The following is an 8,049-nucleotide window of genomic DNA, read 5'->3' on the forward strand; positions in this document are numbered from 1 at the left end:
TACACTGAGCATTCCAGCCTGTAGTGACTAACGTATTTTCTTCTGAGCTTTTGGTAGACCGGCAATAGTGAGGACAAATTTGAGGAGGCTGATGGAGTAAGAGGACTTGCCAATGAAGCATGGTCTGAAGAGGAAATGCAAGTGTTGAATGATGGCATGTGGCTGCTTTTGGTTTTGTGGGTACGTTTCTTTGTGGCAGTGGCATGCCATACATAGTTTTTTTGTGATGGTAGGGTTTTTTTTTAGATTAAGCAGTACCAGACTACTACTTTCTGCATTCAGAATACTAGCAGGAACTCAGTTAGACCTGCTGTTTTGCATGGAGGCAAATTACCTCCAAAATCAGCTGCTTGCCATGGAGCAGTCTATCTCAGAGCTGCCAGCTAAAACAGAGATGTGGTGCTTCCAAAAACCTGGCAGAAACCAGGAGGTGTGGCTGGCCACCGAGCAGGAGGTGTGGCTGGCCACCGAGCAGCTGGCTGGGATACATTGCTCAAGCAATGGTTTGCAGTTCTCACTGATCTCAGACAAGGTGTGGGTTTGTCCCTCTAGCACATTCACCTGCCTAGTTTGTCCACCAGGTCTGACTGAGCAAGGAGATGAGCTATGTAGTCATCTACATATGGCCTCACATATGATGTCAGAGTTTCCTGGTAAACCTGTGCCCTTCAGGCAAGGCACCCGCATGACACAATGCCTTTGACTGTGCTTGCTGCATAGAAACACTTGGTCATGGAAGATAGTCAGAGATAGAAACATTTAAAATAAATAGAGATAGCTGAATGGAATCTCTTTCTTTTAATTAACAATGACTCGGGCAAACTTACACTTCTAATGTGTATGAAATCAGCTGCCTTCATAAGTAGAAAGTGAGGGATGCTGCAAATTTCCTCAGGGTCCAGCTCAGGCTGCTGCAGAAGGCAGTGCAACTGTGCTGTGTTTCTTCTCAGGAAGGTAACACAGGACATATCTCCTCTTTGAGTAGAGGAAGATCAGCAAGTTCTTGTGCTAAGCCACAAAAGATTTTTGCCCTGCCTATTTTTTTGGCAGAATACATTAATAATCATTCTTTCCAGCTTCTCTTCTTCCCTCACTAGCTAAGTACTTGCCATGTGCAGCTGTAAAAAATTGTTTCCAAAGAGAAATAAACTGGAGCAAAGACGTCTGTAATTGGAGACGTGGAGGAAAGTAGAAGGGCGTTTTCACTTTGTTATCCTTGGTTGTTTTTGGTTTGATTTGTGCCATGCCTTAAACTAGTCCCCTTGACAGGACTTTGGGCCCCTTTGCTTGTAGACATCTGTGTGCCACCCAGTGGCACTGACCTGCCCCATGTCCCTCCTGGTACCAGGTGATGATCAAGGCAGTTAGGAGTCAGTTAAGAGAGCCCTGTGCTGGGTCAGCAGCACCATGGCAATTCAGTAGCAAAGCTAGGAAGAGATAAGCCTCGACCAAGAGGATAGTGATGCCTAAGTTAGAAAATTTCTGCCTGGATGTCAAACTTAATAATCGAATTCAGTGTTTTCCAGGACTTTTTCAGTGAAAAGCTTTTCTAACCATCAGTTTATAAAAACTCCAACCCCCCCAATTCCTCCCCCCAAAACTGAAGGTGAATTCAGTGCAAAATTTAAGTTTTAGAAATTAGGAAGTTCTAAAATAGTCTTTTAAAAGGTATTTAGAGTACCTAAAGCAAATGTAGGCTCTGTAGAAATTTGCAGTCCTAAGAACAAAATAGTCAAATTTCGGTTTTGGTAAATGAAAAATTTTTAATTTTCTTTTACTCTTTATTGAAATAGAAATCTCTTCATGTCTCAGATGTTGACAGGACATAACATTTGTTTCTTGTTTCTGTCTCTCTTATTTTAATCCCAGACCCACATTATTAAATCTTGTAGTATACCAATATACGCAAATTTAGTGCCTCTACATTCCTATACTGAGTTAGTCTTTAATGTAACCTTAGAAGTTCTTAGAGTCTAAAAGAACAGCAGACTGATACAAAACAGAACTTTTGTACCTTGCCATATATTTGATAATTGGCAAGATAAGTTGAGAAGAATATTTCATCAATTAAATCTTCAGAAATTTTAATTACAGAGCTTTCAACTGAACAATGAAAATGTTAAGTATGGACAGCTTGCTGTGTGCCCTTACTGTGGGTATTTAAATGGCAATCCTCTGCTGCGTATGTGTGCTAGGCACTCAGATACACACATGCAAATTTCATAATGCGAATATTGAGACTGAATCTTCAGTTAAAGTGCCAGATGTAAAATCTGAACCTTTTCTTCCAATGTTATCTCACTTCTATTTCATAAATACTGAGTCCTGCTGCAAAAGCAGACAGACTTCCAAGATGTATGCCAAAACAGCTTTACAAAGCTATTTTGAGTTGAATTTTTTGTTGCAGCTCTACAAAATGTGATTGTGGTTGATTTCAGCTAAGCATATTGTGGTATAAATATGAAGAATATTCATATTGCCTGGATTTTACTTTTTGCATTTTGGCAACTTTAATGAAATAACTGAAACATCTCTTAACTGCACCTTTCATTTCCAAGTGACTTTTGACATTTTTTTCTTGCCGAAAGACAGCATTGGAAATACTTAACAGAAAAAATCATTCTTGAATTACTCAGGATGTTTTCCAGTTTGGACTAAATGGAAATTGTCAGTGATAGGAACAGTACATGAGCACCAGGGTGACTTACATACATGCACAAACTCAGACGCTGAAGGCTAAGGTCTCTCCAGTTACACAAGGAGAGTTATTCAATGAACTGTGGGTTATATTTTTAGTGCTTTGCAAAGAGGTGAGCTAGATTGAGAAGCAGCAGAATTTCAGATCTGTCCTTCTACTACTCCAGCTCTTAGAAAGCAGCCACTAGGACATCAGATTTCTTGCCTGGGGATCTCACTAAACACCAGTCCACCAGTTCTACCTGGCTCTCACATGGTTGCAGTTCATGGGGCTAATCTGGAGCTCATCTCCACACTGGCCAAAGAATGAGGGTGTCTCTGAGCACCCTCCTCCCTTCGCTTCTCCACCTATCCCTCTCTTTGGCATCTGATTTAGAGGTGATGTTACTTCAGAGCAGTCACCAGACCACTAATTTGCTCTGAGGTAATCGTCCAAAGAAATGATTCTAAAGCAGGCGATCCCCCTGCAGAGTTTCTGTATGTATTCCCATTTAGTAGTAGTTTGTTTCATCCAGGAACTGGTGTTGGAGGCAGGGAAGTTCTTGCCAGCTCAGAATAAGGCAAGTGATAGATTCAGTGGGTCACTATCAGAGGCAGAAAAGAACTCTTTGTCTTCCCTGCTGGGAGTCAGCTGAAGCCCTAGAGCTTCAACTGGCACCTGCCATCGTTTATCATACAGATTTGCATTACTACTTTGGGATCTCTACTCTGGTAGAGATTTTGTATGTCTGGGGTGAAACTATAGCAACTCCTATCAGCTAAGGACAGCTGATACATTTTTTTACTTTATTAAAATATTAACCTTTTTAAATTAAGCTTTCCTTGCTGTGGTAATAAAGGCGGTGAATGAATGCAGTTAATATGGGTATGTTATAAAATCACAGTTTTTTTAAAACAGAGAAAAAGATGGTCTGATTTAGTAGATTTTTATATATGATACAAAGAACCAAGATGATGGCAACCTCCAATCTAATTTACTTAATAGTTATCTGATCTGGTAGTTTTACATAAGCCATCTAAATATAGTTTTTTAGTTGTCTTATTGGACAATTTTTAATAGCAATAATGTGTTTCTTCCTCTATCTGCTTCTGTAAAACAAGTTGCAATAAATGTTTTTTGCTGTATGCCAGGTAAGTAATCTGGTGGTGCAGGCATATAACATTTTGGACTTGTTTTTGTATGGATTAGAACAAAACAGCATTTGCCAGTACTGCCAGAATATCAGGTGATCATAGAAATTCACTTGTGAAATAATATCTTCCGTAACACTGTAGCTTTTTTCTTTATTGTTTTCAAATTAATCCATTTCAAACCAAAATATGTATGGCAGGATATTTAAGGTTAAAATTAATCTCTTGTCCTTAATTTACCTTGGGTTTGGGGTTTTTTAATTCCTTTGGGTGCAGTTTTTAAAGTCTTGCATACCCTTTTGAAAAGATGATCAATCGCCTTTTAATCACAGTAACTATGTAGTCTGGATTGGCTAAGGTTGGCTCCCACATGAAGAAAGGGGTGATGGAAGTCTTGGAGCTAGGGGAAAAGAGTTTGTTTGCTGAAGCAGACCCTCTGTCTCAGATTGCTTTTCTTCCTCCTCTTTATTATTTCCATCCTGATTCTAAAATCTTTTCTGCATGTTTGTTTTTTATACTGCTGAGAACCTTTAAAAATAATTACCAAAACCACAGCAGCCTATCTGAAAGCTTTCTGAGACACAGTATGAATTACACAGCTAGCCAAACCTCTTCCAAGCAGGCAGGAACAGATGCTGCCAGTTGCTTTGATTGCTTGTGCAAATGGACACTTCGTCATCCAACTCCATGCATGTGCCATGGATACCCAGCATATGCTGCCCAGCTTCACGTACTGCAAGGGTTTCAGGCTTTGGAAGTTAGTTATTACAGAAATTACATAAGCAAGTTGTGTAGCTATTCTCAGAGGAAGATCTCTGATAAAATATCAGTCTTAGTAAAAGCTCTTAAGTATGCAAAGTAATGGTATTTTTAATGTATTTTTGTGTATTTCATTTTCAGTGAGCTTAAAATTTTCCGTTGCTTTATTTGCAAACTTATATTAATTCCTTTGGGCTTGTGACTCATAAAAAAAGTAATTGTTCTGTAACAGTCCAACAGAGTCTACAAAGAACTTAACTCTTTCTGGCCATGTTATTGAAATAAGCATTTAAATGACAGATCAAATGCTATTTATAACTTTTCACATCAGAGATCAGAGGTTTGCCTCACAGAGGATACAAGTCGTATGCAGAAGTCCTCCTCATTTAGTATCTAGTCAGTTTGTAAGGTCTGGTGGGAGTTTCTCTTCTGTTTGTTGGCTGTGAGCAGGGCACAGAGGGAAAATCAGGAGTTTTTCAATAGGTCATGGGACTTTTAGAAAGGTGACAGTACAGCTGTTTGCTCTCCCCAAGTTCATGAAGTAAGATGCTGCAGTGCTGAACACAAGTGGTGGCATCTCTGTGCAGACTGTGGCTGTGGTACTTACTCCACCAGCCTTCTGCTTCCAAAAGATGGTGTTTCAGGAGCCAGTGCCAGCCTTGACTGCTGACTGTGACATTCCTCAGATTCATTACTGATGTGCAAATATGATTCAGTGCGCCTCACAAATTATCTGGTTTAGTGACTAATCCTGAGCTACGGTGCAAATCCCTGCACAACAGAGAATATCACAAGACTTCACAGGATCATCCCACATAATTCAAACACTTTCAGCAAAGTCATAAGGTACAATGGGTCTCATCCAGCCCTGTCTGAAAACTGTCCAGAGCCTTTCTGTGAACTCTGAGAGTAAAATCAGACTCTCTGTCTCCACCCATTTTAGTGGAGGTTTGGAGGCTCAGCACTTTGCAGCCTCAAATCATCCGAAATTAACTTTCAGAACAGAAAAAAAAAAGATATTTTTTCTTTCTTTTTAATTACAATCTCTACCAGACCTGGCTGTCTGGTTCTCACAAAACTGATTTATATGGGGGCTTGCCACACTGGACTGAGACTTTTATTGCTGGCAACCAGGCTCTGAGGTGGTATTTGTTTTCCTGAACTGTCTTTGGTGGAGCAGGCTGCCTTACATTATGCAGATCTGGGGCTGGGTTTTGTTTTGTTTTTCCCACACTCCAGGCAGATCAGTCTTTGATTGCTCCTCTAGTGACAGGTATTCAAATTACTCTCTCATTCATGTCCACACCTGGGCTGTAAAAACTCTAATGCACCCTTGCATGTGTAGTTGCTCTTTCCCTGCTGACTGCCCAGGCCACTTAACTTTTGTTTGGGCTTTTGATGTGAAATCTGACCTAATCTCTGTGCACTGTAGTTTCTCAGTGTTCTTATAGGAATATTGCAATATTTACAAGCAAGAGGGATTGGGAAATGGTGTTTTAAATTAATTCCACATGTCTGGCCCTTATATGCCTCAGATTTCCCCTTTAGAGGTAGTCACTATTTTAATATGATTTTATAATGCTGGCTGTTAGTAGAACAGTCACAGTTCACTCTAGGTTTAGTAAAACTTAGTTGATTGTGATGAAGAGGAGGGAGAGGCTCAGGGGTGACCTCATTGCTGTCTACAACTACCTGAAGAGAGGTTGTAGCCAGGTGGGGGTTGGTCCCTTCTTCCAGGCAACCAGCAGCAGACCGAGGAGACTCAGTCTCAAGCAGTGCCAGGGGAGGTATAGGCTGAATGTTAGGAGGAAGTTCTTCACAGAGAGGGTGATTGCCCATTGGAATGGACTGCCCAGGGAGGTGGTGGAGTTGCCATCCCTGGAGATGTTCAAGAGAAGACTGGATGAGGCACTTAGTGCCATGGTCTAGTTGATTGGATAGGGATGGGTGATAGGTTGGACTGGATGATCTTGGAGGTCTCTTCCAACCTAGTTGATTCTGTTATTCTAAGAAAACATTTTTTAAAGCCTATTTGAATGTTGAAGTCAACTGAATTTTTCCCCTGTACTCAGCACTGGTCAGGCCACACCTTGAGTACTGTGTCCAGTTCTGGGCTCCTCAATTCAAGAGAGATGTTGAGGTACGAGAACGTGTCCAGAGAAGGGCAACAAAGCTGGGGGGGGGTCTGGAACACAAACCCTATGAGGAGAGGCTGAGGGAGCTGGGGTTGTTTAGCCTGGTGAAGAGGAGGCTCAGGGGTGACCTCATTGCTGTCCACAACTACCTGAAGGGAGGTTGTAGCCAGGTGGGGGTTGGTCCCTTCTTCCAGGCAACCAGCAGCAGAATGAGGACACACAGTCTCAAGTTCTGCCGGGGAGGTACAGGCTGGATATTAGGGGGAAGTTCTTCACAGAGAGGGTGAGTGCCCATTGGAATGGGCTGCCCAGGGAAGTGGTGGAGTCACCATCACTGAAGACGTTCAAGAGAAGACTGGATGAGGCACTTAGTGCCATGGTCTAGCTGATTGCTTAGGGATGGGTGATAGGTTGGACTGGATGATCTTGGAGGTCTCTTCCAACCTGGTTGATTCTATGATTCTATTCTATGATTCTAAACCTACACCTATGGAGAAGGAAGATAATCTGACAGTGTGTGAAATCCTTGACACTTTTCTGTATGCCTTCATTACAGTAAAATGCTTTCAACTCAGCCCCGTGTTGTCCTGTTGGTCAGAAGGGAAAGGTGAATGAAGACTGCTGCAGCAATGGTGTTACGCAGGTCACAACGTTATTAATTTAGTGCCCTGGGCATGGAGTAGATGTGATGCAGGGTGTCCTGGAGCTCCCTTGATGTGACTTGTGGCTCCAAACAGGCTCTTTTCATCCCAGCCTCAGGATTTGCTGAAAGAAGGCCCTCTCCTTATGATCAGTGTTGTGAAGGGGACTCGCAGCAACCTAGCAGGCAGCTGTGGTCAGTGGATTTCCACCAGGAAAATCTCAGGGCTCGCTCACCAGACTTGGTTCCTGTGATTTATACTGGCTGAAAGCTACAGCTGCTCAGGTGTCCAAAAAAACATTCAGACTAATTTTTGATACTTTTTGGCCAGTTACATCATAAAACAGTGGAGAGGAGGGTGAAAAAATCCTCCAGACTTCTGTCAATTTGATTCAAATGGCAGAATTGCTTTCATGGTACAAAGAAACAAACAAAAGGTCAGATTTCTAACTTCCTAAAGAAAAATCATGGAGCAGTAGGTGGAAAGGCAAAAGGCAGGGACGCTGATGTGAACACACTTTTTTTTTTTTTTTTTTTTTTTTTTTTTTCCCCTTGGTAACGAGCTGGAGGCTCCAAGGGCCAGCCCTGTGCCGTTCTGCCTCTGGGTCACCAGGTGTGGGATACAGGAAACATCCCATCCTGCCCTCCACCTCACTCTCTGTGCAGGCTGCCTGCCACCCTCAGGCC

Source organism: Indicator indicator, chromosome 5, assembly GCF_027791375.1.
Source record: "Indicator indicator isolate 239-I01 chromosome 5, UM_Iind_1.1, whole genome shotgun sequence".
In the NCBI taxonomy this organism is placed as follows: Eukaryota; Metazoa; Chordata; class Aves; order Piciformes; family Indicatoridae; genus Indicator; species Indicator indicator.